This window comes from Siniperca chuatsi, linkage group LG16, assembly GCF_020085105.1.
Source record: "Siniperca chuatsi isolate FFG_IHB_CAS linkage group LG16, ASM2008510v1, whole genome shotgun sequence".
Classification (NCBI taxonomy): domain Eukaryota; kingdom Metazoa; phylum Chordata; class Actinopteri; order Centrarchiformes; family Sinipercidae; genus Siniperca; species Siniperca chuatsi.
Window position 1 is genome coordinate 18,274,913 of NC_058057.1, and position 6,796 is coordinate 18,281,708.

Here is a 6,796-nt window from a genome sequence, read left to right on the forward strand (position 1 = left end):
CAATACACAGGGGTTGCATTGGAGTTTGTTTTAATGTTTACATGATGCTTCACAGTTATAACAGGGCATTAGCGTATCATGTCTTAAAGATTCATTTATGGAATGTGGTCATAAACAAGAAGCCCTCTTGATGCATGAACCACAGCTTATCACCGTTGGCCTTTTCATTTTCAAACAGAGTTGCTTCACTTTAAGCCGGTTACCATCCAAACTACAAGTGAGTTTAGCTGCTGCTGCTGCCCTGCTGTTGACCATTATTGATCACTGTTGGCAGGATGGCTGCTGCAAGACCTACATGGCTTCCCATCAGGAGATCTCATGAGGCAAAAAAAGTAAGACGAAGAAGCAGCTCGTGTTATCCTAATTATAGACTGGTGAAATAATTAAATAAAACAAATCACACTTGTCTCATGCAAATTACATAATCTGCAAGCAGAATTGATGTTCTCTTTTTCCAGAGACCGAAAGGGAGAGAGGTGAGAAAAGAACGAGAGCAGGGGGTCTGTGGCTGTGTGATCATGATTCAGCATGAAACCAGGCAACAAACAGTGCTGTCATTATGATCACAGCTCCCAGGGGAAAGAGGACACACTGCAAATTGGGTGCTTTGTCTATGCTGGCTCATTACAGTGGGTCTCTCTAATGAATTATACCCATGGCTGCTGCTCAAAAAAAAAAAAAAATTCAGTTCTATGTTACTGAGAGTAGAGGGTGACATCTTTAAGGCAACTCCCTGACAAAAATAACCACTACTGAAATGTCCTTGTTGATCAGCTACCCAAGACAAGACTGGGTAAGACTATGAGAGCAGAATCTGTCTTAAATAGTTTATTTCAGGAGGGTCATTCTTTCCCAGAAACACCATGTGTAGCTTTTCTAGGCCTCCCTTCCATCTTGGGACCTGTGCCCCAAATCACATGGTTGCTCTAAAAAAAATACAGCTATGATCTAATTTAATTTAATGGTCTTGTGGCGAGGGCTGTCAATATCTGACTAAGGAGACTTTCACCCTCCCTCAGGTCACCTATCTCTCCTATCTATATAAAATATCTCATAGCAAAGTGATAGTTCTTTATTATGTGCATTTTTCTCACCTGTTGTTCCACGCATTCATTTTCTGATTTTTTTTTTCTTTCACCAATCATCCTTCTCCTTTTAAGTTCTTCCCAGAGTCAAACAAACCAATTAGCAGACAAATCTCCAGATACTTGGCACACTACAGCTAAACAGCGAGCCTGTGGTGAGGTTGGTCATGAAAGGCCACTCACTGCTTGGATAATGATCACACAAGACTTGTGTATTATATACAGCTTCTACTAAGCCACGACAAAATGAATGAAAGAAGGACTGTGCACCACAACCTCTCACCAGCTGGGCTCTGAGATAATATTTTTAGAATCAACGATTGGTTTCTCTCCTTGGTAACTGCCCCATTTTTTCCTGACTAGGTCAGACACAAGTACAGTGGAGACTGACTGTGATGTAAAGAAATCTAAAGGAAACCCAAAGGTTTCTTTATGCTTCTCTATATGTCATCCCTGTTGGTTTTACATGGATCTAAACGGTGTCAAATTAACTGGCTTTTCATTTTCTGCCTGTGAGATAAGTGTGTGTTGTTGTTGTGTGTTAGCAGAAGAATATGTGTTTTAATGCGCTAGACCTACAGGTCACACAAGGGATTCACAAAAATAATATTAGATTTGTTCACTGTAGTGGCCATATTATGTGCAAGTGTAACTGGATTTCCTTGTTGGTGTATTCCTCCGAGGCACATCAGTGAACATGCATTCACAGTAGGGGTTAGACAACATACAGGATCAACACACCTGGAGAATGCAGACTATTCAGAACATGGATGTATATACTACTGTAAGTTTATAAGAGTTTGTAAGCTTATAGGATTTATTTTATAATATAAATTTATAACCTTATATTTTAAAATGTACTCTCAGACAAAACTAGGTCCATGTAAAATGCTTTTATCTACCAATACATGAAGCTAAAGTGCCCACCCACCTGACTGACAGGGTTTGAAGGTACGGGAAGGGAAAGTCTCGTGCAAATACAAGAATGAGCTTTTGCACAAAAGAATATGCACACTACTTACTCACATTTTAAGACATGCAAATTAAACCTGTTGTGCTTATATACATGATTTTTTAAAAACATATTAGAACAAACATAATGCAACATGTATGCTATGTTGGCATATTTATAATACTCATATACTTTTTATGAGACAAAGACAAATGATGGTGATGTAAATGAAAGAATGGTAGAAATGAAGGAATGATTCACATACATCTTACAATAACAGCACAACTACAAGATGCATATCAACATGCATGGATTGATGTTCACCAATATGGTACCCTAAAAAGTGCAGTATTAAATAAATAAAAAAAGATATTATGAAATATATAACAATATAAATATAATGCAAAAAAAATATATTAAAAGAACAATAAATTGGGAAATAATTTAAGAAATCACTAGATTATTACACAGCATCAAAGTGAAGAGCCAGCATTAGCATTGTTGGCTAGCTCTTATTGGCTTGAGCAATCACAGAGGAAATCTGTCTGTCTTTTTGCTCTTCACAGAGTTGTGAGTGTTTCTCCCAGTAACATCTTAAGAATAAAAATACTGTCAAGGCAAAACTGAGTTAACCAGCTAGCTGATGCCATTAATACTGCATGGCTCTTCACTTTGATGCTGAGTGATAATATAAACTCACAATCCAGCTAGTTAGGTGAGAGTAAAGGTGAGGATAAAGGAGAGTTTAGTTACTAGTTATTTAGCTAACTGGCTAAATTTGTTACTGGTTGTTGAGCTTACTTCCTTAATAGAAGCATGAGGCATGATAAGCTTTTTGAAAAATGAACTCCAATAAAACTCTGGTAGGCTATTATGAAAATAAGAATGTAAATATAAATAAATAAATATTATTATTATTGGTTCATTTATATATTTTACACCTTTTGTTCATGTGATTATATATTTCATTATTACTTATTGATTTAATTAACTTCCATATATTACCAAAATAAAACCATGATGCAACACATGACTATGTCCTATTGTTGTATTCCTAGGGTGTCTACACGAACACGCACACACACAACCTTGTACTTCTGTCCTTGTGAGGACCGTCATTGACCTAATGCATCCCTAGCCCCTTACCCTAACCTTAACCTAATTCTAACCTAACCCTTAACCTTCAAACAGCCCTTTGAAGTTGTGAGGACTGGCCAAAATGTCCTCACTTTCCAAAAATGTCCTCCCTCCACAGGTAAAAAACATCTTCCAGTCTTCACTATCTAGCAATTACAAGTGTACACACACACACACACACACACACACACACACACACACACACACACTATGGCCAATCCACAGCAGTGACACAGGAAACACAAAGTGCTCTGCTGTTCATCTCACTGATAGCATCTTATCTACAGGTTTCCTCCACACTGCAAGGACAGCAATGGAAATATAATGCACTGTTCAGTCTCTGCTTATTCAGGGGATTAGGAAGAACTATACTGTATATGCTGACATCAGAGTTATTGCTATCAGTTTAAAACTTTGACTTACACACTGTTCCCCAACACACACACACAATAGACATTTATTCTAAAAGAAGATATAAACAACTTTATAAATTGCAGGAAGATTGACAGAAAAACAGATATGAGTATGTGCATATGTTCCCAAATATGTTCTTCATGTCCTTATATGTTAGGACACTATTAACCACTTTTCTCTAGTTTGTAGTCTCTTTATTTCTTTTATTTCACAAGTGTCAAATTTAGCTGCCAATAGACACAAACCTTTACCAAGATGATGTTTGAATAGTAGGACAGAAGCTGGAATATCAAATATGTATTTACTTAGAAACACATTCTTGTGACAGTGTTGATGTAGTTTTCTTAATGGCTGTAGATGAACTTACAAGCATGACTTAAGTGTCTTAAACTCATTTGATTTGTCTCTTGTTGAGAAAGTGCATAAAGTTGCATTTTTGATATGTAAAATAAAGAAAACCTTCCAAAAATGCTGTAAAACAGTAGTTTATAAAAATGTAAAAGTATATAAAATTGTATTTATTGTATTTCTGTAAGCATATGTGAATGTATTCTATCTTACAACTAAGTTAAGTACAGCTTAAGGTTTTATTTACACATGCATGTATGCACACAGACACACACAAACATGTTTTACCAGTATTCTTATGTGGAGCCACAATGATGCTGACAGCCTCTAAGCCTAAACCTTAACCATAAACACAACATGCAACCCCAGCCCTTGCCCTAATCTGAACCTAAACCTGATGCTTTAAAGCCAAGTCTTAACCCTTAAAAAAACACCCTTGAACAAGTAAGGGCCAGCCAAATGTCTTCATTCTCAGTCAGTATAAAACTCAAATTGGTCCTAACAAAGATGTAGAAGAGCACACACAAACACAATCCTTTTAGTACTTTATTTAATGTTCAATTTTATTATTTAATTTATGTTCACATAATTAATAACCGCTAGAACATAAACAATGACTGATACAAAACTCCAATGTAAACTGTGTGATTTATTGTGTTTCAGCTATTGTTCCAACTAAGGATACAAACTGAAGTGTGTCCTTTAAATAAAGCAAATGCCAGTAACTGCAGACATAACAGCTCCAAAGTAGAGTCCCTCTCGTTGGCATCCCTGCCATCTGCCAACCCCCGAACCCCAATTTAAGGACATTACCCAGACTGCCAAAGATAAACACAAGTAGTCTGTGTTCATTCACAAACAGTGAGAAAGCATTTCTTTACAAGGGGTTTATGCTTTATAACAATATGCTATAATATTATTGTCTTAAGTGCAGCCCACTTCTCTGTTCTAATTACCAAAAACAACATCCAAAGTATTAGCTGCAACACTTAGTTTGACATTTTGGGAACTACACTTATTCGCTTTCTGGTGAAGAGTTAGATACCACACTCTCCTATCTATACATTAAATATGAAGCTGCAGCCAGCAGCCGCTTAGCTTAGATTAGTATAAAGACTGAAAACAGGGGGAAACAGCTAGCCTGGCTCTGTCTGACATCGTCCTACCAGCACCTTTAAACACCTCTAAGTGAGCTTTAGAGGTGCCAGGCTAGCTGCTTCCAGTCTTTGTGCTAAACTAGGCTAATCAGCTGCTGGAGGTAGCTTCATATCTAATGGAGTGTCACTGATCTTCTCATCTAACGCTCCCAAATTGTAGAGCTATTTCTTAAAAAATGTGTTTGAAAATAATTCCAGGGTGGATGGGATGAAACGCAAAGTATAAATAAAATGTATTACTGTTGTTATTAAAGTATGACATGTAAAAAATCTCACCCTTTTTGCTTTTAAAAAATATGTATATAAAGTAACTGCTTGCACCACGCTGTAGAAATTGTTGAGAAAAAACCCTGTACATTTATTCAGTGTGGTTCACAAATGAATTAATTATCATTCTAATATACTTTGCACCTGTAGAGATTAAATGTGATCCACACAGCTCTTTTGCAATGAACATTGCACTTACACAAATACAACTAAACTTTCTCCCCAGTCCACAGTGTCTTACACCTAATTGGGCAGCCGTCTGATAAATGAAACACATTCATTATACAAATGTCAGTGCCTGCTGGTGGAGTGTAGGAAGAAGAGACGGCTTGGAGGCGGTGTGGAGGGGCTGTGAGTCGAGCTGACAGGCTGCTAATGAGATATCATCAAGGAAAAAGTCTCCTCAGTCCATTTAAGAGGCACAGTTTCTAACATAGTAGTTGGGCGTGTGATATAATGAGGCACACTGTGGAATTATGGTGTGTTACTTTGTAGTTTTTTGTAACCGTAAACCATTTCAATCTCCATAATTACATGCCCTCACCAGGTTTTCATACTGAACAGGGTCAGTCTCTATCCTTTTTTTAAAGTCCACAAAAACACTCCAGCAGTGTTTAAATATTTCTCTCCTCTTCTGACATCAGAATCAGAATCAAAAATACTTTATTGATCCCCGAGGGGAAACTCTTTGAGACGGAGCTACGGCAACAGGCAGCATGCACATTGGCGCACGCGCATTCGTACTCTTTTTGCTATTCAAGTCGCTCATCACATTTGAGGTTTACAAGGCAGCAGTGGGTGTGTATGCAGTTGTAAACAGAAAGTAAGGCCCTATCTGATATCCATTTTAAGCTGAAAAAAGTTGGTTATTGTATAAAAAGAATTGATCACTTGGACAAAATGTTTTTCTCCATAACAGCATTTACCTTTGGCTAAAAAGCAGATAATATAATAATGTAAATATGACGTGTAACTCAATAGTGACATGTAAACTGAGTAGAAAAACATTTGCTAAAAACACAGCACATAAGCCGCATGTCACACTGTGCATTAGCTGCCTAAAGATAGATGCACAGACAAAATACATACAAGAGTAGATGGTAAACACCAAGCTCACTTGCTGTAATCCTTTCCTGTTAGACAGTGTTGACTATACTGGTTCAGACCATTACTCTTCTGAAACATTTAAAGGAATAGTTCGATATTTTGGAAATATACTTATCTGCTTTCTTGCCGAGAGTTAGATGAGATGATCAATACCATTCTAGTACTGTCCGCTAAATATAAGGCTACATGCCTAGCTTAGCATAAAGACTGGAAACAGGGAGAAACAACATACCTTGCTCTGTCCAAAGGTAACAAAATCTACCTACCAGTACCTAAAGCTCACTAATTAGCATGTTATATCTTGTTTGTTTAATCCATACAAAAACCAA

At 37.1% G+C, this 6,796-nt stretch overlaps 1 long non-coding RNA gene across 1 annotated transcript in view; it reads left to right on the forward strand.

Moving 5' to 3' along the window:
• The window catches only part of LOC122863437, a 7,060-nt gene extending 2,892 nt beyond the window's left edge, over positions 1–4,168 (forward strand). The window contains exons 3-4 of the long non-coding RNA XR_006375009.1: positions 179–332; positions 459–4,168. This is a non-coding gene — a long non-coding RNA (uncharacterized LOC122863437). The remainder of the gene's footprint in view (positions 1–178; positions 333–458) is intronic.
• Positions 4,169–6,796: the final 2,628 nt, after the last annotated feature.